The sequence below is a fragment of the Rattus rattus genome, chromosome 5 (assembly GCF_011064425.1).
Source record: "Rattus rattus isolate New Zealand chromosome 5, Rrattus_CSIRO_v1, whole genome shotgun sequence".
Lineage (NCBI taxonomy): Eukaryota > Metazoa > Chordata > Mammalia > Rodentia > Muridae > Rattus > Rattus rattus.
Window position 1 is genome coordinate 99,824,563 of NC_046158.1, and position 25,827 is coordinate 99,850,389.

General features: G+C 43.7%; 1 protein-coding gene and 1 pseudogene across 3 annotated transcripts in view; one reads left to right on the plus strand and one right to left on the minus strand.

The window, feature by feature from the left end:
- Frmd5 (FERM domain containing 5) overlaps positions 1 to 25,827 on the minus strand; it is a 260,405-nt gene that overhangs the window by 151,870 nt on the left and 82,708 nt on the right. The gene's annotated exons all lie outside the window — the stretch shown is intronic.
- Positions 18,381 to 19,102, plus strand: LOC116901871 (annotated as a pseudogene).

Below are 25,827 nucleotides of genomic sequence, written 5' to 3' on the forward strand. Positions count from 1 at the left end.
AATGTCCTTGTGGTGAGTTCTCCACACAAAGACTTGAAGATGATCTAGGAGCAGACTCCAGAGGCCTTGAGCTGCTATTAAAAGCTGTTTAAGTGTAAATATGCATCTTATCGGTGAGGTCTCTGCCCCACCTGGTTTACGGTAAATGTGCAAACGAATTAACTACACTAGCTATGGCAGCAGAAATGGTCTTAGATGCGCTGCAGCTAAAAACGTTAGAAGGCTCCAAACTGTGACTTTGGTTTAATAAGCAAAATTCCTGCCACCAAGTGTGCACAGCCTTCTCTGTCACAGGTCCAAGCAAGGTACCACACAGGAACAACTCGGAGTGAATCAAATTTTCCCAGATAGAAACCAGGAGGGCCTCTTGATCATTAGGGCAGTTAGTGCAATGGAATTCACTACTAAGTAGACTTGTTGACTGACTCTTAGAAATAAATTCCAGCATAAGTCACTGAAAAGGAAGAAAATGATAGTTTATCTCACAAAATATAAATTGTAATATAGCAATAAAATATATGTTAAAAACTTCATATAAGCACACACACACACACACACACACACAAAGATTTTAAAAAATGATTTCCTCGGACACAGGTACTTAAATTTGGGTGGGAGCATACTCAAGCTGTGACGCTCATCTGAAATGTTTTCTTTTTATCCCAGAGTATTTAGCATGCAAACTTAACATGCAAACACATGATGCCCTGGGGTCCCCCTGCCACTGTCACCACCCTGCTGGCATCTGTGCCTACATCCTGGAGGCCATCGCCTGCACGTGGTGTTCAGCCTCCATTTCCTGCACGATGCGGTCTTTACCCGAATTCCTGTCCTCTACTTCCCCACAGCCTCCCTGCAGCCTTTTGGAACACACTTATCCTAGGGAAAGGTCCTGGGTTACTTCCTGGGGGTTCTACATGTTAATGGTGGGAATCATTCACAGTTCAGAGAGTCACTGTTTCTGTGTTTCCAACATCCAAAATACCCCACGGGCAGAGGCGGGCCGAGGTGACCTTTGACCTTGGCTTGGTTTTAATCAACTAGTTTGATACAACCAGGAAAAAAAAAAAAAGAGAGAGAGACCCTGGCCTTAAGAAGCCCAGTCTGCTCTAAAATCTTCATCTGTTTCTGTGTCAGGTAAGTGGTAGATTTTGATGTAATACGCTCCGTTTCACCCCAAATCCTACTCCCCAGTTGCTCATGTTCCCACGGAGCGAACACTGTCGGCTTTCACAGTGACCGGCACATCATTCAGCTCATTGTGTGTCACTTTCATAAACACAGCATCCGAGGGCTTCTACCCGCGTGCACCCCGTTATCAGAGATGCACCACTGGTCCAGCGCCCTCTCATCATGCAGGGCGCATTCAAATGCTCAGCAGGTAGGAGATAACTATTAAAGCGGCCCTTGCGGTCAATGGCGTCCCCATAACTAGGTGTCCACTACCATCTGAGGCCCCGGGGACAATTCTGAGTGGAGATCTATAGGGTGCCTAGAGCTGATTTTCCTAGACCTGGTTCACCAAGCACCATCAGGTGTGAACTCGAATCCCAAATCACTGGGGTTTCTTCTGCCTTTTTTTGAGCTTCATTGGGAAAATTTGCAAGTCCAACACGGGTAGAAGTTTCTGGATTTACGAACTGAGTTGGCAGTTGCTGAGGCATCCCCTTGACCTTTGTTTGTTTGTTTGTTTGTTTGTTTTTGGTCTATCCACCAACACTACTCAAGGAGCCTACATGAAGGTATATTCTCAGACCCCTTTAAAAAACCTTTGGTGTGTGGGGTGTTTGTTTTGTTATGAACTACTTTTAACATTTGTGTTTCTTTTTTTAAACATAATGGACTGTTGTAATTTTTATATGAAGCACTTCTAACATTTATATTTCCTTTTTTTAAAAAAAGGAACTTTTGATGTTTTAAGTTCAATGCAATGAAGTGTCTGAGGCTAGATTTTTTTTTTTTTTTTTTTTTTTTTTTTTTTTTTTTGGACCTGGGGACCTTGGGCTCTACAAGCACCTGAGCTAAAACCCCCAACCCCGAGGCTAGATTTTAACACCTCGCTTCATGGTAAGCTTATAGCTTATACCATGGGGGTCTGTTCTTATAAAATGCTATCTTGTTCATCCTGGGTTTTGTTGTGGGTTCTGTTTTGTTTTTCTCTTATTTGATTTTTTTCATTGTTTGTTTGTATGGTAATGGGGCTCGAAGGCAGGGCCACGTGCCCGCTGCCCAAGTAAACTACCATGGAGCTGTATGGACTCTGAGCCGTCTTCCTCATCTTACAGTACCCAGGGTTGATTTTTAGAAACTAAGTTCAGTACCTCAAATTTATTTATGGTTAATGTTAACTTTGCCTCTGTTCCATTATTTCAGTCTATGAAATACAAGTTTTGTGCTATGTATTAATCAAAACATGGTCATATTTTGAGTAAGAAAAATTTTAAGCCCTATTATCTACTGGTGTACATGTTACATGTATAAAAAAAGGTTCCTTATATTAACTGGTTTATTTTTAATTTTTAAGATTTCCTTAAATGTTCTAATGGCACACACAGGCAAAAAAAATGTATTTCTTCATCAGTAAGTTTAATGATTGTAAGGCTTAATAGTTCCAAGTTTCTAAGTGTGACATAAAACAGCGGAGAAGAAGAACAAGACCGGGCCCCCGTGCCCCCTCCCCCGCCTCTTTCTGGGGCTGTGGTGGAGAAGAGCCTTCTCCAGCTCCCTGCCAATGTCCACACCCTCCCGCTAATTGTCACAGTGGTGACTGGTTGCTTTTTATTGCTATTTAAAAGATGTTGAAGCACAGCTAGACTATCTTTTTCTAACAAGATAAAAACAAAGATTCGATGATGGAAGCCTGTTGTTACATATACACATATACATTATACGTTTCAGACATATACATTATATATTTTTAAAATAAAACCCTAGGCATCAGAACTTACAGTGCTGCACTGCTTTGTGTCACATCAACGTCCACGAGGGCTGTGTTCTGAATTCCAGTGAACTGGGTTTTGATTCTACATGGTGGAAATGGTCTCTTTCACAAGTACAGTTTTTGCTATGAAAAAATTTAGTCTTCTATAAAGTATACCTTATAAATTTCAAATAAAACATCATTTTTCAGGTAAATCATAGTATTTATCTCCTCAATGCATGATTTCCTCATGTCTGAGTAACGTTGTTGACGCCAATGCCACAGAGAGGGATCCATGCATCAGTCTCACGACTGTCTGCTACAAGCACACATGGGACTTTTGAAGCAATCATATTCCGTCAACCACCTATTCCGTACTCGACAGTGGAGAACACCCCAGATATGAGATTTGCACCCACTTCAGATCCACTTCAGATTCAGATAGGAGAATTCTGCATCACTTGTCTCGCTCTCGTGGTAGAGAGCTATCCCTGCTTTTTTTCTAAAGGTCTCACAAAGGTCTCAGATGTCACCTTTTGAGGTCTGCCATTGGCCAGGTCTCCAGATGATGACTTGCAGCCTTTGCAGACCTCCTGGAGGAGGGAATGTCTTCCTAGAGAAAAACAGGTCTTCCAAGACATTTATCCATGTAAAAAAAATGTTAAACCTAGTAAAAGTTTGCAGCCTACAACACTTCATACAGTGGAAACACATATACCATATATAGTTATGTGAGATAGAGTATTTGTTAGGATGGGAATCTACTTTTAAAACAGTTAGCACTAATTCTTTATAAGAAGCCAGCAATCCAATGCTTCATTCTAGGAGATCTCCAAACCCTTTCCTCCACACTCGAATTCACCAGTGGCTACATGGGAAATGGGGCTCAATAGTTTCGGCTTTGCATTTAAGACACTGCACTGCATCAGCCCATTTCTCTGCACAATGAGTGGTTTTATACAAGGCCATTCACTTATAGTCTCAGTGTTCAGAGTCAAAGGAGTCCCTCAAAAAGTAGTAGTAGGACCTAGAAAACACTATGTTCTTTTGCTACACAATCCCAACTAAAATGTCTTTTTTTTTCTAAGCTGGAATCACAGTGCTAACCCATCAAGATTTTCCTATATTGATCAGTCATCCTAGCTAGCTTTAATCAATAAAGTTAGGAAACAAATGAATTATTACTTAATCAATGTAGAACTGTAAATCGTTCAAAATACTAGGGCATGGAGACAGAAAAATTAAAGAAAAAAAGAAAACCATAGAACTGGGCCATTGTCCTCTCAGCCAATGAATACTGTGAATGCCTCTGTTCTTCTAAAGACTCAAAGATCACACTGGCCCCGAGAAGTCCCTGGCCATAGCCTCGTCAAAGCGATGATCTGTCTCATGGGCACCTCCCAGACGCTATCTGGGACATCTCTATTTCTTTGTTAATGGGGGAGTTCTTTCACATAAGAAATGTTTAAAACTCCCCCACGGGAGCACGATGCCTTCAGTAGAATGGCGGACGGCTTTGGTACCATCCCTGGCATTTCGCGGGTCTCCATGGCAGATGTCAGTATATGGCACACTGTGAGGAATGGAGCACCAGGGTCCTTCCAGCTACAGGCTGAGACCCAGGCTGTCTCGGTACCTGTGGCTCTGGAGGAGGCAGGGAGAGTCTTTGTCTTGATTGTATGAAATGCATGAATGCTCGCTCTTCCACGGAATAGATTACTTCTTAAAAAATGCAGACAGGCTTTGAGGCTTTCCAAACATGGCTGGTCTGAGAAAGAGCCTTCCTGACTCACAGGCAGGGCTAGATAGGAAACGATCTTTGAGCCAGACCTCAATTGCAAATTCTAGAGTGGTGTCAGTTTTAATGGAAAACAAACAAACGGTTGCCAGCAAGAGGATCCTGGACTACTAAATGGCCGTAGTTCATTATGGCTGTTAAAGAAGGATTCATTTCTTAAGCCTTTATTTCTTCCCTAAAGTGCACATTCTCCTCTTAATTTAAGGAAGTGGGGTCTTGACATCTTTTATAATGTAATAAAAACCACTCCATACAGGTGCTCAGAGGTGGGACAAATGCAGAAGGCTATCTCCTTATTTTAGATAGTGCTTTTCTTACAGCCCAGCACAACAAAGACACAAATGTGGTCGTTTCTATAGAAGCTTCCAGACTTCTCTCCCAAGGTCCCAACATATTTCCTCTTTTTGATCCATTTCTTTAACAAGTTTCTTATAGGAAAGAATGGTCTGATTCCTCTCCCTTTCCCCATAAAACACATTCAAATTCAACTATTCTCTCTTCTTATGTGGAAGTAGGAGCATGTAAAAACACAAGTGTTGAGGTTCGGTCTTTTGCTATCAGAAAGCTAAATATTAGCCTCCAAGGCCTGGCTGCCCCCAGGGACAAGGCATGCACAATGTGACCTTGCTCCTTAATTTAAAACTAAAGATGCCGACAGCTGATAGCTGGGCAGAAGAGGCACAGACTGGGTTCGGGGTTCGTGGCCTTGGACTCTGAGGAGAACCAGGAGGAGGGGAGAGAGAAGGTGGAGAGAGCAGAAGATGCCACGGGGTAAGGATTTTCAAAACCTGGCCATGAGGGCTGGCCAATTGAAGTTAATAGCAGCCCAGATGGAACACAGCAAGTTATAATTCAGGGTTATTGATAGAGAAGTAGACATAATAGCATAGAGGGGAGATATCTGCCCAGCTGTAATGCTGACTGAAGCGTATTTTGATAATAAAAGTTGTGTGTCTTTTGTCCAGGAAGAGGATGATTAACGGCTGGGTAAAAAACCCCGGACTGAGATGAAATGATTTCTACAACACACGAGGCCTCACAGACAGGGGCAAGCACAAGAGACACTGAAAAAGCTCCGTGAACACTGCAGAGATTTCCTGGTCTCTTAAAGGCTTCTCTCAGCTGAGTCGTCTAGAAAGGGACAGCATAGAATAGCCCACAGCTGCCACCAGAAATCTCCATTCAGCCTTCGCCTGTGCCCTCAGAAGCGCCAGACACATCTGCTTGTCTGGCGCAGTTCTGCACAGACAGACATCAAGGCCCAGTATTTTCACCCAGAAATCATCTCCTCTGTCCACTCTCATTTTCCCTAAAGACGTCCTTACACCAAGAATAAGAGACTAGAGCGTATCTGCATCGATGCACACATTTTAGACATTAACTCTTATTACCTATCATTCCTATTAATGCTCATCTGAAAGAATAGCACCTACATAGGCATAAGAGCTGACGTTTCTTCCATGCGGGCTACTGCCTGATGGAAATGTTAGCAGTTCACTACAGGTCTTACTGTTTGGGGGAAATCATTACAAAGAGATGTATTTCTTTAGCATATTCTTAAATATATGGCAGAAATATCTGACTGTGTTAGTGGTCAAAAGGCTATTTATTTGCTGGGCGTAGTGGCACCGGCCTTTAGCCTAACCACCCGGGAGGTAAGGGCAGGGAGATCTCTGTGAGTTTGAAGCCAGTCTAGTTTACAGAGTGAGTTCTAGGCCAGCCATAGCTGTACAGAGAGACCCTGTCACAAACAAACAAACAAACAAACAAACAACAAAACTACAAACAAACCAAGGAAAACCAAATTCTCTTATCTGAGATGCAATCGTATGATATAAGCTAGGCAGGCCTTCGACCCCGATCCGCCTGCCTCCAGTTCCCAAGTGCTGTGAATTCAAATTTTAAAAAGTTATAGAAAGAAACCATAAGAGACTATTTCAGATTTGTCGGATTGGTAAATTAAAAAAAAAAATCCTGTACCAGCTATGCCAGAGCTTTACAATGCTGACAACCTCGGACTTGGTAATTCTACTTTAAAGAAATAATAAAATACACCAATGCTTATTTATTTTAAATAGGAAAAACAAGCCTCTCTTTCTTTTTCTCTTCCTGCCCCTACCATGTGAGTGTGTGTGTATTGTGCGTGAGTCTGTGTATGTGTGAGTGTGTGTATGTGTGTGTGTGGTGTGTAAGTGTGTGTGTATTGTGTGTGAGTGTGTGTGTATTGTGTGTGAGTCTGTGTATGTATCGTGTGTGAGTGTGTGTGTGTGTGTGTGTTGTGTGAGTGTGTGGTATGTGTGTGTGTGTGGTGTGTGTGTGTGTGTGAGTGTGTGTGTGTGTGTGTGTGGTGTGTGTGTGTGTGTGGTGTGTGGTGTGTGGTGTGTGTGTGTGTGTGTGTGTGTGTGTGTGTGTGTGTGTGTGTGTGTTGTGTGTGAGTGTGCGTGTATTGTGTGTGAGTGTATGTGTGAGTGTGCATGTGTGTGTGTGGTGTGTGAGTGTGTGGTATGTGTATGTGTGTGAATGTGTGTGAGTGTGTGTGTGTGAGTGTGCCACACTCGTCTTTTACATGGGTACTGGGGATTCAAACTCGGGTCCCCCTGCTTATACAGCAAGCATTTTGCCTACTGAGCCATCTCCCAAGTCCTGAAAAAAAAAAAAAAAAACCACTCTTTTTATAAAAAATAAAACCTCGTGGCCTCACAATAGTGATTTTTCAAAATAACTTGTGGTACGTCCATGCTGTGACTCATTTCCTCACTCAACAATTCTCAGTGAGCACTCACTAGGTGTACATAACACTAGTGATAATAACGGCAATGTTTAGTGAACAGTTGCTTTGTGTCACACTGCACACCGGAGCACTGCACGGAGCACTGCACGGAGCACTGCACGGAGCACTGCACGGAGCACTGCACGGGCGGCGTTCCTCACTTAGCTTTCACTGTGCTCTTGTGGAGGTCCTGGAAGACGTCCACTTCTAAACTGCAGGAGTGTCAGAGCTTGGGTGTGCTGACAGTTCTACCTCTGTGACTCAGTGTGCCCAGAGCCACCCTTGGCCACTAAGACACATCACAGTTACTTCCTGGAAACAAGCTTCCCAAGAACCACACTCCCATCCAATAGTCTCATCTAGGAAGAGAAAAGGAGCAGAGAGTTTGGACTCGCTCTGTGCTAGAACAAAGCCTTCTGTATGATTCCACCCGCAGCCACACTTTTGGAAGCCTGCTGGTTTTTAAGTCCACGACCAGGCGGATACTCAGGATCGAAATTCAAGTAACCGAGGACCTCAAGTCTCCACGCTCAGAAAGCTCTCCATGGTGCTTGGTGCTATTTGCCACTTAGCACACTTTAGTAACGCCAACCTCAGTTTACTTGGGCTTTGCTAAAACAGAACGTTGGCCACAGATCCTAACAGCTCAGTGCTTGTTACGTCTCTAAGGCCTTTATTGGGGGAAGAGGACATACTTTCACACTGAGAAATCATCCTTAGACATTTCAAACATGCACCTGAATAGGTCCATCATGCCTATTTTGATGTCTTCATGTCTTCAAAAACTATACATACTGATTTTCCAAAAATAACTTTTTAAAATCTTCTTTAAAAACACATTCATGAGGGCTAAGGAGATAGCTCAGCAGGTTAAAGATAAGCCTGGTGATCCAAGCTACCTGCCTGAAATCCGTGTTTAAGAAGCTGGATGCAATGGTATACATCTGTAATTCTAGAGTTCCTACAACAAAGGAGACAGGAGAACTACCCAGCAGGAAGCACACGGGCCAGCTAGCCTAAAGTCGTCGGCACAGCAGGGCCAGCTAGCCTAAAGTCGTCAGCACAGCAGCAAAAGTGAGAGACTCTGCCTCAGAGTGACAGAGGCGAGAATCCACTGCCAAAGCTGTCCTCTGACTTACACGTGTGTGACATGGCACGCACACATACTATAAACACAAAAATAAATAAATCCACACAAATCCAAGTACAGTGCTTACCCATACAGCCCCAGTACCCACAAAACTGGAATCACACATTTGAAGCCACTCTGGGTTATAAAAATAGTAAGAGCCTGTCTTAAGTGTGGACGGAGTTACTCAGCCATAAATGGAACATATATACCATACCCCCTCCTCTCTAAGGCTCAGGGACCACCACGGAAGAGGAGGGGAAGACTGTAGAAGCCACAGGTCAGGTAGGAGCACAGTGAACAGCGTCTTCTGGACAGGACCGCTCCCAGGAGCCATGTTTCCTGCCCAATATCGGGCTGGTCAGTGTCCTAGCATGGAATGAGGGGTTCCTGAGCCCCGCCCCTAACCGAGGAGCTGCTGACACTCAGGACGGCTGCCAGGGGAAGGATCGCTGGTTTCTTCAGGGCCTTGGTCCCTGGCATCTTGATCATTCGCCATAAATTGGACTCAGTGAGTTATTATTTAAAACAAACAAACATGAAATTGGGGAGGAGATAAAGGCAGGAAGAGTTAGGGGTAAGCATGACCAAATCCACTGTGCAAATATATGAAACTCACGAATAAAAGTATTATTTTTAAAAGACTATGTTTTAATTAAACAAAAGAAAATAAAACAATTTTTTAAATGTTAAGTACTTAAATGTGTCTCTTATTTTTAAAAACCTCTCCGTTTCTTGTGCTGAGATCACACCTTTGTAATATGGTAAATCAACCATTGACCATGATTTTTTAAAGCTTTTCTCTACTGTGATTATAACCACAGAGGACCAAGGAGAGGGGAGCTCACAACTACTTTGATTCTTTAACTGCAGTAGGCATCACAGATCACCTCCTTACACCTGTCAGGTACAAGCATCTGTTAACTCACAGTTCAGAGCTTACCGAATATGAGTGGGGCAAATGGGCAAGATGGCTGCCTTTTCTAAGCAGACGTTGTATAGCGTACTGGCGACTAACTTTTAAAGGCAAGCTGACCGGATCTACACTCCCTTACCAAACCCTACAGAGATTTAACTTGTTTAACAATGGGATATGTGCTTGGTGAGGCTTAATCGAAAGGAGGACACTGTGACCTGAACAGAAAAGAAAACACACTTAACAGAAGGAGCAGACATGCTTAAAGCAGTCACTAACCCAGGTAAACATGACGCTCTTACTGGAGGGGACTCGAAGGACACGTATATGTTACAAAATACAGGGTTACAAGTAACCAGAAGACTTAAGAAAGATCAATATGGCCTGCCTAAATTCAAAATGAAATTGATAATTTCAATAAATGTATGCGTACATTACTTTCTTAGGTCTAAATTTTCATCATAAATAGTTATTGGGCTCAGAAATCACTCAGTCACTAGTGTGCTTGCCAAGCGGGCGTGAGGCCCTGGATGCAGACCACGGAGAAACTCCAGCACAGCAGTGTGAGCCTATGATCCCAGCACAGAAGAGGCAGGGGTGGGCTTGCTGGCTACCATCTAAGAGGAGCTGCCAGCTCCAGGCCCAGTGAGAGAGCCTGCCTCCAAAACTAGAGGGAAGAGTGATTAAGGAAGACACCCATCATAGACCTCTGGCTTCTGCGTGCACCTACATACACATGAACACGTACACAAAGAGAAAGGAAGAGAGAAAAAAACAAAACGATTTAATTATTAAACACCTGCTATAGGGGAGGTTACTTGCTTCATGTCCTGAAAGCCATGACAATGAGAACTTATCTAAACAATATCGTGATTTCTGTTTACATTCCTACATAAGGAAAACTTGCTGCTTACAGAGGTGGCTGTTGGGGTTGGGGAGGTGACTCGGTGGTTAAGGCCACTGACTGCTCTTCCAAAGGACCTGGGTTCCATTCCTAGCACCCACATGGCAGCTCACAAGCATCTATAGTTCCAGGCCCGGGGGATCTGATGCCCTTTCCCTAGGTTCTGCGGGCAATGTATCCATAAGGTGCACACATCCATGATGGCAAAACATCCACACACATAAAATAATAATACAGTGAAACTACTGTTTAAAAGGTTAAATAAAAATGTCGCTGCTTAAAAGGTTGTTGCACTTATTTAGAGATTTCTAAACCCAAATTTTTAAACAAAGAATTCACATATATATCCTTTGTGTTCCAAAACCGACAATACTTTATTTTAAGGAATTTGCTTTCTTTGTAACTATCTGCATGCATATAGAGTTGTGTATGTGTACATTCGTACAATAAGTATTTGCCATATACTTGTAAAACTGTAAATTCTACACTTGCTTTGAGGAAGCACTGTGTGTGTTTGTGTGTTGTGTGTGTTGTGTGTGTGTGTGTGTGTGTGTGTGTGTGTGTGTGTGTGTGTGTGTGTGTGTGCTGGTTTTAACTCTACCTTTGAAATAACCAGACGGTAAGTGTATGTTTTTTTCTCTGCTCAAAGGTGATGGGAGAGGTACAGTATGTAGACTACTATTCAGATCCAGGATTCAAGAGAAACACTGGGACGGGAGATCGATCTTTGGGCATCTTTGACAAAGAGAATCATTTAAATGAGTCTTATAAGGCTGTTGTTTATATTTTTAGCTCTTTCCATAGATTATAAACCCCTGAAGGGTAACATACATGATTTGTCCCATGCAACATCTACACAGAACCTTACCGCCCCATCCCCGCAAAAACAAACCAAGTGTTCCAAACAACAGGATCAAGTTCCAGATGGAGACCTGTCAAGTCTCTCTCCAGCTGGCCCTCCTACATCTGAAATGTACACAGCTTCTCTAGGTCTCAGCGAATCACTTTGGCTTCTTTCCTGATGGAAGGTCAGAGACTTGCATCTGCCTGTATATCTGTCTCCATTTCCTCACAGGAGCACTGTCTACCAAGCAGTGCAAGCAACATCTCTCCCTTCTGTCTTCACACGCTGCCTTGCATCCCTGTCCTCCACCCTGGCCCCCTGAGAACTCTTCAGCTAGCCTGCTTTACTGTGGCCGCGTCGCCCGTTCTTTCTACAGTATTTCATTACACTCCACAGCCTTCCCTTGATGCTCTGGTTAATTAAGTTTACATAATTTCCTACTGATTAGTTTAAAACAGCATGCTCTGGATTTTCTCTCCTTTAATTTTGTGTCTTTTCTGACTGCTTAAACCTCTCAGCTATGAACTTGGGAAGTTTAGATGTTATTACAGAGCTCACTGTTGGCTACCCATACTTATACCAACCCCTCCCGCTACAAATACTGTGATTCTTGGATTATCTATCCCGGAAAACCAGAACACCATGGCATCGTGTCCAGGAAAAGGCAGGTAATAAAACCTACTCAGCCTTCCTTCATGCACTAAATGAATCCATTCTTTTATTTACCATGCACTTCATATTTACTGAGGTCTCGTGATAGTCTATGTGCTTAGAAACTCAGAGCATTAATATGGCCTGCATTTAAAAATTATTGCTCAAGTTGATTGAAACTCTAAACTGACATGCTGTCCAATTGTTAGGGCCATAAATAAATGGCTTATTTTAATCCATTCATTTTGACCATTTTATGGTGGACGTGAACTGCCACATCACCAATGATGGTTTCTAATAATGGAAACAGGGAAAGTGGACAGGTCAGCCGTGCTGCAGACTGGCCCAGCTGCTACAGAGACAGCCCGGAGGACACTGAACCATAAACGTCAACACTGATCTCCTAAGGGCCTTTGCAAGCCGAGAGATGGCAAGAGGTTTTGAAACTGTTTGGAAATCAGTTTTTCTCATGAGCTTTTTAAATTTTCCTGGTACTGTAGGGAGACTCTAACAATCTATTCTCAAACACAGCTATTCTTAAAGCTGTTTGGTTCCACAGATGATTTTTCCATTCCCGTGAGAGTGAGCCTGACTGGACTGAGAAGCACCTGGGCGGTTGATAAGCATACCTCTAGTCTGCTACAGTGTTTTCAGAGAGGAGACCAAGCAGGAATCCCGTCCCTGACTGCAAGCAGCACTATTCCAATGTGCTAGGGGGCAGAACAAGATGAAGGGAGAAAGGAGAGAGCCCAAGAATCTGGGCAGTCTGTGTCTGCTTCCTGCCTACAATGATAGGAGCTTTTCTCCACCAGACCAGACCCCATAATGGGCCGAACCCTCTAAAACCATGAGCCCAAATACGGAAGTCTTCTTTTTAAGCAGTTTCTTCGGCAATACAGGGTCTAGCGAATCTATCCTATTACCTCTATAACACAGGGAAAGACCCTCTTCCTTCACCACCTCCCACAGACAGAACACACATCAGACACAGGAAGAACAAGGCTCACAGCTTCGACAGATCCCCTTCGTCTATACGCTCCTCAGTAGACAAGAATAAGCCTGCAATATCAAATGGAAGGAACGCACTTTATGGTGACTTTTCCTACACACTGAACTACACTGGGTCAGACGTGTGACAATCATTCCTCCTGGAAGGACAAAGTGCCTCAATGCTGGTGGCTTTATCCATAACCCACAGGCAATTACTTACTGCTCTGTAGAATTACCTTTCCATTGTTCTTGTATGTCTGTTGATGGCTACATTGTTTCACAGGCCAAGAAACACTGTAAGATAGAGTCCTTTAAGAAAGCTTATATCGGTTTCCACGTATAACGCAGTTTATTGTTAAACTGAGACATATATAAATCATCTCCCGAAAGCATAACTGAAGGTCATATTATGCAGAGACCAGATGTGAAGCAAGGAACACATTCATTTCAATTTGCGAGCTTACAAATAAGTGTCAGTACTCAGCGGAAGGGATCCACAGGCTTGGAAATGAAGGATCATCTACGGAGCACTGGCTAATTGGGTAATTCACAGGGACCGCTCCCCCTTGGAACGACCATAATTCCCCGTACAATAAGCGCTTTGCAGGTGTACGGAGGGAAGGAGAGATAAAGTTTGGCAATTAAGTTAGTATTTTCCCAAGTGAATTCCAACTCCGGCGACAGCACCAAAGGAGTGTGATGCAATTACGGAACTACATTTCACAGGATTTTGTGGCTGAAGATATTCTATAAAAGACTTACTGAAAACCTTCATACCTCACAACAGGATTCTCAAGAATGTTCTCTGTTATAAACGACAGAACAAAATGTTCTTCGTTTTACCACTGGGCCTCAGCGGACATGTGTAAACAGCACAGGACATGTCCTGTAAAATCAAGATAGTGCAGACAGAACAGGCAAGCACGCAGAATAGCCCACCTTCCTCAGGAAGCTCGGGGGAACATGGAGCATGAGGCTCAGGAGGCAGAGGCAAGTCCAGAGGCTCCCATCCCAAGTGTGTCCATTTTATATATGCAAGACAATCGATCTCATGAGATCTTAAAATATGAAAAACATGGGCTACGAGAGCAGCTCTGTGGTAGGGTCTGCACTAGGCATTGGGTTCAATCCCCAGCACCGCATGGACATACAATCACAGGAACGGTCAAGAGTAGACTTGATATGCTGAAGTCAGTCATATAGTTGCTAACCTCTGCAGTGTCTGGATGTGCTTAACCCGAAGGGCGGGGTTGTCTGTCCACATTGTCCTCAGCAGTCCTGCTCAGGCTTTAACCACAGGATCCGGTCCTAGCCAATCGTCAGCTGAACCCAGCATCCTTTATCTAGTTACTTCTCTTCATTGTTTTTGAATAATTCACTGTTTTTAATGCTGCCGGTGGTTGGAGTTCTGAATGCTTTGCTGGTTTTGTTTTTGTTTTTGTTTTTTTAATATATTTGTTGTTTATGTCAATCATACAAGACACTGAGATGAACCCATACTTGGAATAAAATGGAAGCAGTTCAAGGAAGGATAGCATCTCCTTGATCAAGCACAACTCTCGACATGAGCACGTGGAAGGTGTTTGGACGGTAAAATTCCATGGGGAATTTTAGGAACTACCATGCCTACTGGGCCCCTAAGCATCCTGAGCCTCCCAGCTTTCACAGATACATAAGGGGTCTAGACATAACCTTGGCTTGTGCCTGTTATTATTTTATCCATTAAGTTGCTTTTTATTTTCCTTAGTTGTCAAAAACGAGTGATTCACTTGTTTTTTTTTTTTAACTTTTTTTTTTTTTTTTTTATTAACTTGAGTATTTCTTATATACATTTCAAGTGTTATTCCCTTTCCCGGTTTCGGGCAAACATCCCCTCCCCCCCCTTCCTTATGGGTGTTCCCCTCCCAACCTCCCCCATTACCGCCCTCCCCCAACAGTCTAGTTCACTGGGGGTTCAGTCTTAACAGGACCCAGGGCTTCCCCTTCCACTGGTGCTCTTACTAGGATATTCATTGCTACCTATGAGGTCAGAGTCCAGGGTCAGTCCATGTATAGTCTTTAGGTAGTGGCTTAGTCCCTGGAAGCTCTGGTTGCTTGGCATTGTTGTGCATATGGGGTCTCGAGCCCCTTCAAGCTCTTCCAGTTCTTTCTCTGATTCCTTCAACAGGGGTCCTATTCTCAGTTCAGTGGTTTGCTGCTGGCATTCGCCTCTGTATTTGCTGTATTCTGGCTGTGTCTCTCAGGAGCGATCTACATCCGGCTCCTGTCGGTCTGCACTTCTTTGCTTCATCCATCTTGTCTAATTGGGTGGCTGTGTATGTATGGGCCACATGTGGGGCAGGCTCTGAATGGGTGTTCCTTCTGTGTCTGTTTTAATCTTTTGCCTCTCTCTTCCCTGCCAAGGGTATTCTTGTTCCCCTTTTAAAGAAGGAGTGAAGCATTCACATTTTGATCATCCGTCTTGAGTTTCATTTGTTCTAGGCATCTAGGGTAATTCAAGCATTTGGGCTAATAGCCACTTATCAATGAGTGCATACCATGTATGTCTTTCTGGATTCACTTGTTTTAAAACTGTATGGATTCTCATCCCAGCTCTGCCTCTAACAGGCTGCTTGATTTGGGGTGACATGAGTAACCTCTTATATCTGAATGTCACCACCCATATGAGCTGTGACATAGGCGATGCCATCCATGACATTCCTTGCTGCTTTAAAACCTTACCACATGACCACCAAATAGTGTTCAACAAAGTAACATTATACAGATAGCCACATGTTAATGCTCTCCCTCTCTCTCTTGGTCTAGACTTCAGTTTCTCACAGGTGAAGGGGAACTCAAACATCATTTAATACAACCCAGAGGAAGTACCAGCACTGGTCTCAGCTTCCTTTCTGTAAACGCAATGCGATCGGCTGTCTCTCGGGAACCCGCTGCCATGCTCTCTCTGCTGTGATGGACTGTCCCCTCAGACTGAGAATGGAATCCAAGCAACTCTAAGGCCAAAACCAAACAACTGAGTGAGTTCGACTAAACTCTGAGGCTATCTGAAGTGAGAACAACCACCACCCCGTGGATGCCTGAGGTGTCACTACAGAGCATAGCAGGCTTCTTGCTTGTTTGGACACTATTGCTGATGGAGACGTTCAGGAACTCCTAAGACAGCCCACTTCATTTCCAGCTTCAGCTGTCATAAGTTCTTCTGGTATGAGCAGATTTAAATTCGTCTCCTCCTATCTACTTCCTGACTCTTCCCTACTGTGCAGTGTAGCACAGCTCAGGACCTTTTTCTCCACGATCACGTGAGGAGAAGCTCTGAGAGCACTGGAAGGAGCCATCACGTTTCAGAAAGTTTTTATGTTAATAATTCTTTAGTCTTTCCTCCACTGAACTATGTACTTACTACAAATAAGTGCATTTTGGTAGGTGTCATATTTCAAGTGGTTTTTTTAAAAAAGAATTTTATATAGAAATGTAAGACATTTAAATTACTATGTCCGTAGTGGAGAAATGGCAGTAACCCTAAAAATACTCCCTTGAGTTACAAAAACAGATGCTCTCCTTGTGTTCACTCGCTAGATGTGCTGGGGCTATAGCCTAGCTGCCTAGCGTGCATGAGATTCTGGGTCCAAGGCTCAGTTTGGGGAAGTGGAAGGAATAAAAGGATTAAAAAAAAATGACTGGGCATAGATGCTCATGCCTGTAATCCTGCCACTAGGAAGGGGGCAAAAGCACCAGAATTCAAGGCCATCCTATGCTACCTAGAGAGTTTGGGGCCAGCCTGGGATACACGAGACTGTGCTTCAAAAAGCAAAGTAATAACAAAGTTAGAAGCCAGAGGCTACCATTCTCATAGGAAATTATGTTCATAATTCTGCTGAAAGACTATGCTACGATCTACAATCTGGAGAAGTAGCACACAGAACCCTGCATTCACGAACAGGATACAAAACTGATGGGGGGTGTAACCATGGAAACACAACCAGCCATCCGGGACAAGTTCCTTTGTGCAGCAGGACTGCTCAGCAGCTGGATCTACATGGACTCTTATTTAATAACGACAGCAATTAGTTTGTTGTGGACTTTTTTTTTTACTTATGTACATTTATTTATGCTGAATTTATTCCCGTGCCATGAGTTTTTGTTTCTTCAGTTTCTTCTGGGATATCTTTTTATTCCGTGCAACCTCCTCTTCTGACTTTGGAACAATCTGTTCCTTCTCAGTGAGGAGCATCTCAGTGTGCAGGGGGAGCTCACGGATGGGTTAATGCGGCCGGCCGTGAGCGCTGTAGGTCCGTCTGCACATCTTAGGTGCTTGTTCACCCTTGATGACCTGGGCAGTTTCCCGGGTGTTCTTAAAGTGAACATGAAGGTTTGAACCTTTTGATTCTGCATGGTTTTGTGGGGTTTTCTGGGTCAAGGGAGTAGCAGACCACCTTCACAGGTCACCTCTGGCCGCTTACAGAAAGAGGAAGCCTGCTGTGGGTTTTTTAAGGTGAACAAATAATCCAAATAGACATAACGTGGTGATCTTCATTCAGGGGACATTGCATAAAATACTGCGTTCCACAGCCCAGCAACACAATGACGACAGTGGCCTGACGCTAGCCCTCCAGAAACCTGTCTAAGAGGCAGTGAGGAGATACGGGAGATAAGACATGGCATAGGCAGGAGACCAGAAAGGAAATATGAGGTTCTCTTTTTATTCCTGTCAATAGGGTACATAACTTTTAAAAGCTTCCCTCAACAAAACTGGGGAGAAAAAAAAATCCTCAGTAAAATATACCAAGTGTTCCTTTAAACATACAGCGAAGTGTTCATGAAAACCAAGAGACCTCTCAGAGGTCATAGTAGAAATGTCAAGAAAATCAGGAAATTCAGTGAATGACTTGAAACTATAATTATCCAGTAGTGATGTGCTCTCTCTCTCTCTCTCTCTCTCTGTGTGTGTGTGTGTGTGTGTGTGTGTGTGTGTGTGTGTGTGTGTGTGCTCTTCTCTGTGTGTATAGAGGTACCTGTCTTGTTAAGGGGCTTTAAAGGTCAGCAGACGCTAAGAAGCCTCGGAGCAAGTTAAGGAATTCTGCCTTCATCTTGTAGTCATGGAGACTTAAAGCAGAAATAAAAAGGAGGGAAATTTGCATTTTGCAAGTTCTTCTGGTAGCAGCATGGTGGATTTCAGATACCCGAACACGAGGCAGTTAAGAGTTTAGAAATGATAAATAGTGGCTAGGTATGCAGCCAACGGCAAAGCAAGGGCTTTACATGTACAAAGCTTACACAGCAGCAGCACAGACGGAGATAGAGAGAGAAAGGAAGCTGAGGTCCACTGCACTGAGAGTTTTAACCGTGCCACCTTGCTTCATCATTACTACCCCTCAACATAGCCCTGGCTTCTCAGTGATGAAACCAGGACTCAGAAAGGTGAACTGGTTAGGTGAGGCTCCCCATTTCCAGCTCAGTCATGGCTTGCCGTCCTAAGAAACATCTGAAGCGCTTAGCAGCTCCAAACATTGGATGCTGGATAAGCAGACTGGAGTGTTTGCTCCTCGAAAGCTAAGGGAAGGCCTGGCTCTGATCATTTTCTAAGGAACAGACTGGAGATGGAGTAAAAAAGATTTGCATGCAGGGATTCATTAAGATTGATGGCAAAGTCAGGACTGACATAACCTACCCTGCTGGGTTTATGGGTGTCATCAGCGCTGACAGGAAACTTCCGTCTGATCTATGACACTAAGGGCCCTTTGCTGTTCACCGTGTTACACCTGAGGAGGCCAAGTACAAATTGTGCAAGACGAGAAAGATCTTTGTAGGCACAAAAGGAATCCCTCATCTGGCGACCCACGTTGTTCATACTATTTGCTACCCTGATCAAGGAGATTTGCTTTGGAGACAGGCAAAACACCTGACTTCATCAAGCTTGACACCGGGAACCTGTGTATGGTGAGTGGAGGTGCTAACTTGGGAAGAATTGGAGTAATCACCAACAGGGAGAGACATCCTGGCTCTTTTGATATGGTTTACGTGAATGAAAGCTGTCAATGCCAACAGCTCTGCCACTCAGTTAACATTTCTGTTATCTGCAAGGGCAACAAACCACAGATTCTCTTCCCCAAGGAGAAGAAATTGCTCACCACTGCTGAAGAGAGAGACGAGAGGCTAGCGGCCAAACAGAGCAGAGGGTAAAATGGCCTCTAGGAGACATGCTGGAGAAGTATTTGTACTCTCGCTACTACAAGCCTTTCTAGGCAACGGGCTACATTAAACTGCATGATGAAACTTAAAAAAGAAAGGAAAAGGAAAAAGAAAAAAGGTGAGATCCTGAGAGTCTGCTGCTTGACATGAGGGTTGGAAAAAGGGGAAAAGGAAAGGGAGAAGGTCAAACTGACCAGTTAGCTCCAGGAAGCGCAGGAAGAGCAGGAAGAGGAGAGTAATTCGTGGATGTGCCATATAACATAAATAACACGATAAAAAGATTCTTCATCTCCATCACTACCACCATCACCATCATTAGCATGATTATTTTTACACACAGACACACACACACGCACACACACACACAGCACACACAGACACACACGCACACACACACACATATGCACACACACACACACACACACACACACACACACACACACACACACACACACATAGCACAGTCAGGGATCTGTAGAGCTGGTTTTCTCCTTCCACCTGTACCTGGGTCACAGGATTGGAACTCACATCACCAGGCTTGTGTGGCAATGCTTTTAATCACCAGCCATCTCACAGCCCCCCTAATGTCCTGGATGTAGGGTAGTGGTGATAGCTACGATTATGAATGCACTGTCCTTGAGTTGTCCGATTTAAAGTGGCATTTTGTTATATGTGTTTTTCCACAATATTTTTACCAATGTTTTTCTAATGATTTGTTTTTATTAATTTTTTATGTGAACTGGTGTTTTGTCTGCATGCGTGTCTATGTGAGGGTGTCAGATCCCCTGGAACTGAAGTTACAGACAGTTGTGAGCCACCATGGGGCACTGGGGATTGAACACGAGTCCTCCAACAAAGCAGCCGGTTCTCCTAAACACTGAGTCACCCCTTCAGCCTTCAACAGATGTTTAAAGGTGATCCCATCTAGCCTATTGACAAAATATTTCTGTAGTGATACTTACAGGGTAGAACTTCCTCCGTATTAGAAAGCACCAATTCTACATGTTATAAAATATTTATCTAATAAGGGAGTTTTAGATTTAATAAATCACTACTATGAGAATCATCTGTCTATTTTAAAAAGCATTCATACTCTTGATAACTAACACAAAGGACAATGTGAGACAAGAACACAAGGGAGACTCAAGGCCAGTCCCAGCCTCACAGGTGCTAAAGTCACAGAGAATAAACAGGACACAAAGGAAGCCCAGCAGTGTGACAGTGTAAGATAAGAATTCAGGATGACTGCAACCAATGTAGGTCAGGAAACCAGTGTTAGCAAGGCAGCCTGTACAGTGTTAGCAAGGCAGCCTGTACAGTGTTTGTTGGCAAGGTAGCCTGTACAGTGTTAGCAGGGCAGCCTGTACAGTGTTTGTTGGCAAGGCAGCCTGTACAATGTTAGCAAGGCAGCCTGTACAGTGTTTGTTGGCAAGGCAGCCTGTACAGTGTTAGCAAGGCAGCCTGTACAGTGTTTGTTAGCAAGGCAGCCTGTACAGTGTTGCAAGGCAGCTTGTACAGTGTTTGTTGGCAAGGCAGCCTGTACAGTGTTAGCAAGGCAGCCTGTACAGTGTCGGCAAGGCAGCCTGCACAGTGTTTGTTGGCAAGGCAGCCTGTACAGTGTTAGCAAGGCAGCCTGTACAGTGTTAGCAGGGCAGCCTGTACAGTGTTTGTTGGCAAGGCAGCCTGTACAGTGTTAGCAAGGCAGCCTGTACAGTGTTTGTTGGCAAGGCAGCTGCTTTAAGAAGAGTTTATTTGGCTTATACCTCCAGGTAACATCCATCACTGAGGGAAGTCAGGGCAGGAACTCAAACAGGGTGGAATTTGGAGGCAGGAGCTGATGCAGAGGCCATGGAGAAGTGTACTTACTGGCTTGTTCCTCATAGCTTGCTCAGCCTGCTTTCTTAAAGAATCCGGGACCACCAGCTCAGGGACAGATAGCACCATACCTGATTTGAAGGTGGCACTTCCTCAACTGAGGTTCACTCCTCTCTGATGACTCTAATGTGTCAAATTAACATAAAACCTGTAAGCAGCACGAAGCTATCATCTGTATTGTCACAGACTATGAATGAAGGCTAAATGATATTTAGAAATAAAATTAAGAGTTCTGGGCCAGCAACTTCCAATTTCTTTTGTGTGTCTAAATATACAACTGAAATTAAAATACCAATATTTACACTAACATGGGCAACTTGAGACTACCAGCTTGGGGACATAAGACAAAGAGCAATGTAGCTATGGAAACAGTTAAAGATGGAGATAACAACACAAATCAAAGGGCTCACTGCCTGGCATTGGAGAGCAACTTACAGCGACTATTAATAATTGTTATATTTAATTTGTAAACATGATTTTTATCTCTCAGTGAGATATTTAGGAAATCCTTAAGTGTTTTTCCTCAGGAGAAGAAAATAATAAATCTAATTAAAGCATTGCACTTGGCTGGTGCATTTAATCATTCATGAAATGAACACTATGAAGTCAGGCTTATTTGGTACTTGGCATGTGTTCATAAGGTGATTTATTTCAGATGTATACACAGATGTATGTGTACCAGTAAACTCATACATGAATTTATGTGGCCAGTGTTTTTAAACCAAGATTATAAATTCCTCAAAAGCCCAAAAAATTGATATTTAACCTGTAGGACTCCTTATCACTAGTGGCAGGTGGAACGCTCACGATATTATCTTTAATGAAATCATTCCTGATTTAGCTCTTGTCTCCTGAGCACGGGAGACGTCTGAGGAAGATAAACTGCAGACCATTAATGTGAACAAGATTTTGTGATGGGGGAAAAAATGGGAAACCAGTGATCAAAGAGTCGACAGAAGAGGGGCCTAGGTAACAGGTTCACAAACATGGTGCTATTTCACAGAATGCTCACCTGCCATGAGCTTTGAAAAAAAGGATTTGTTTTATTTGTATGTATATGGATGTGCCTCATGTGTACTGTATGTGTCAGGAGAGGCTAGAAGATGTGCTGGATGCCCTGGAGCCAATTACAGATGGCTGTGTGGGTGCTGGGAACCAACCCTGGGTCCTCTCCAGCCCACAATCATTGTTTTGATGATAATGTAGATCAGTGCTAAATGCAACCTTCACTCTACAGGAAGTTGGGATTTGCGTTTCTCAAACATACAGTTTTTGTTTTGTTTTTCTTTAGGACCACATGCTTCTTCTGCGGTCCAGAGAGGAAGGGGAAAACACACAGAGTGCCCATGTAAAAGTAATTTAATGACTTGAGGACAAAGCTCAGGCCAGTGCATGTGTGAGTTCGTGTGTGCGTGTCTTCCCGTGTGTGGAGAGGCCAGAGACACCTCCAGCAGTCGTCCCTCAGGTACTGCTGGCCTTCACTTTGGGGGTACAGTGTCTCTTGTTAGGGCCAACACATATGCTGGCCGGGCCCCGGAGTCAACCGATCTCTAGCTCCCCAGCGCACACATGAATTATGAGCGTTTGCCACCACGCGGTTTTCTTTCTTTTCCTTTTAACGCGGTTCTTGCAGGTCAGACTCAGAGTCTCACACTCGCAAGGCAAGCACTTTACCAACTGAGCGAGATCCCTGGCCTCTTGAGTTCTATTTTAAGGCTTATCCAGGAGAAACGTTTTTCAAAACGTCTTAGTTAATCCATACCCTGATATTATCTCTGCACATGCTGAATTTCCATTTTACTTTGCGTTATAGTAATTATGTTTCTGTTCTACTCTCCATCTTGGTCTCTTTTTATTATATTTTTTCAAGAATTGGCACTGAAACACATAAATTAGGTAAGGAGTACATTATTATAACTCATTTCCAGCTACACACACTTTTTAAACTCTCCCTCCTTTGGGCAAAAGAAAAAAAAAATCCCTTTCTACATCTCACTAGATGTAGAAAGGACGGAAATGAACAAACAAGGAAGGGTGACTGGTAAGCTCCCCTTCTGCAGAAGCTAATCTAAAACGTGAACATGACCAGGGATTACTTGGGTGACGTGAGTTAGGATGACCAAATGCAATACTTTTTATAAAACGCTGTAACCACATTAGTATATGATCTTTATGGAGATACCACGTAGGCACTGAAAAATTACAAAAGCAATAGCACTGTTCATATAGTCGTTGCATTTGGGGGTGGATGAATCCTTTCTTTACAACTCACCTCTACATTACATCTCACTGTCTCCAGATGCACAGGGAACCATCCATGTAGCCTTGTGCGAGCCATGAGCCAATCTGCACAGTGACTCAGTCCGGCCAGTTGGATCCCTCTGCTAAGAGTCTGGAATTGAAACTGTGAGATCTATCAAGAGGATGAATTTATGAGCTACGGAGGCACTGCAGGGGTTAGTCACTATAATAAACAAGAACAGAGGAGTCCTGCCTGTCTGTACCTCTAGGAGTCCTGTCTGTCTGTACCTCTAGGAAAAAGCAGATGTAGAACAAAGGGAGTAGAGCATGTTCTCTAGCTCCTGCCTGAGGCCAGCTGCTCTCTGATTCTTGGGTTTGGCAACGTTTATCTTTTTATAATGAGCCCTCCTGTCACGCTTAATCTTGATTGTCAAATAGATGCAATTTAGAAGCATTGTGGAAACAGCTCTGGGCATATCTGTGAGGGATTATCTGTATTGGATTAACTGAGGGGGAAGACCCACCCTACAAGGGCAGTAACATTCCATAGACTGCACTAAAGAAAAGGGAGAAAGTGAGCGGAGGGTAAGCATCCGTTGCTCTCAGCTTCCTGACTGTGAGCACAGGGTGTTCATTCACCTCCTGCTGCTGCCAAGCTCTACCTCCACAGTATCCCCGGAACTGTGGGCTTCACTAGTTAGTCCTAGCTATAGGTGACAACAATCCCCACTCAGAAGTGTACTGGAAACTCTCAAGTGTTTATCAAGCCCCTGCTATGCACAAGTTATTGTCCATGGGTGTACAGATATCTCAGAGTTTTATTTTCCACATAACTTCTTTTGATCACAGAAAAAATTATTTTAGACCTTACATGTTTGTGTGTGTGTGTGTGTGTGTGTGTGTGTGTGTGTGTGTGTGTGTGTGGTTGTTTTGTTTTGTTTTATTTTATTTTTCGAAAGATGGTTTCTCTGTATAGCTTAGAACTTGTTTTGTAGACCAGGCTGGCCTCAGACTCAGAGATCTGCCTGCCCCTGCCTCCTGAGAGTTGGGATTAAAGGTGTGTAACACTACCACCCAGTTTAGATGTTACATATTAAAAGCTGTATGCCCATAAAGTAAACTCAAGGCCTGTGCTTCTTGTTTTACTTTGTTCCCCACATTTGCTCTGTGAGTTCCTAATAAATGAACAGAGGTTAGTATTTGAGAGGCACATGGAAGATAAAGAGACGGCGAGTTCAGAGAACTTGTTCATCTCAGACTCTGTTCATTCAACAAATTTCAACTGTACTGACAACGATTCCTAGGGAAATTCACTAAGGAGTCCATTAAAATGGCTTCTTTGGAAAACACCAGTGGACTTATTGTATCCTTAAGACGTACCACCACGATACAGTGGTTAACTTGTATTATTCATGACACTTCATGATACCACCTGACAAAGAATTATACACTGTAGCGAATAACTATACTGTACAGCCCCCCTCTCCTCAAATGGTCCCGCATAAGTCTCACCTGGTGAACTTGGAAACTACAGCTAATCAAGAGCTCACCTAATGAATTAGAATCTAAGAAGCAAGCCTAGGGACCCTTATGTGTGACAAGCGTCCTCAGGAGATTCTCTTCCTATTTAGGGAGAGTCTGGAGAATGACCTTGAGTTTCACACACAGAGAGTGTGCGCGTGCCAACTGCTGCAGACTTTTGTGTATCTGATCCTGTTCTTTCCTGTTTGCATTCAACTATCCGTTCTCTTCAGATCGACCCCTGGCCTGGAGCAAAGTTCCCTAGCTTTCCAGAGTTTGAATCCCTTGTTTGTTCCTAGAGCAGCCAAGTACAGACCCAGTTATAAAAACACACAAACCTATGTCTTCTCCCCATTCTTTGTTTAACCCTTCCAACCACTGAACGGACTCGAAGGCATCCCTGATTGGTACTGCCTGGCCTCGATGACCCACCTCAATTCTAGAGAGACGTTTTAGAAGGGCTGGCCCAGACGTCTTCTACAAGTACCAGAGTAAATTACACCCATGCTTTGTGCTTATTTGTTTGGTTTCTTCAGACAGTGTCTCTCTGTGTGGCCTTGGCTGTTCTGAAACAGGCTATGCAGACCAGTCTGGCCTTGAACTCACAGTCATGCTCCTGCCTCTGGCTCCCAAGTGCTGTGATTGAAAGGATACCTCACCATGTCTGACCCATGAGACTAACAGAGCGACTGAGTTGATAACAAATGAAGTACTTCCGCTGTTTAAATACTTTAAAACAACTGACGTAGCATAACACTATCTACTTCACGGTCTGACACAAACTCCCCAGAACATTGCCGAGGGTCAGATCTAGTAGTGTGCATTTTTAAAATACATCCTATGGAAAGGAAATCGCAAGGGGGCCGTTCCTGGGCCAGCCCACACACCACAGATGTGTTGCTAAGGTTAATGTGCACACAGGTTCCGCCACTGAGTACTCCAGCTGCTGTGCTCTCTGGGAAACACCAGAAATGCACGCATGGGCAGAAGGAGGAAAGAAAACCAGTGATCCCGCCATACCTCGTGACGTAATGATACGAAATTATGGCACTAGTAGTTAGCTCATGGTGCATGAGGAA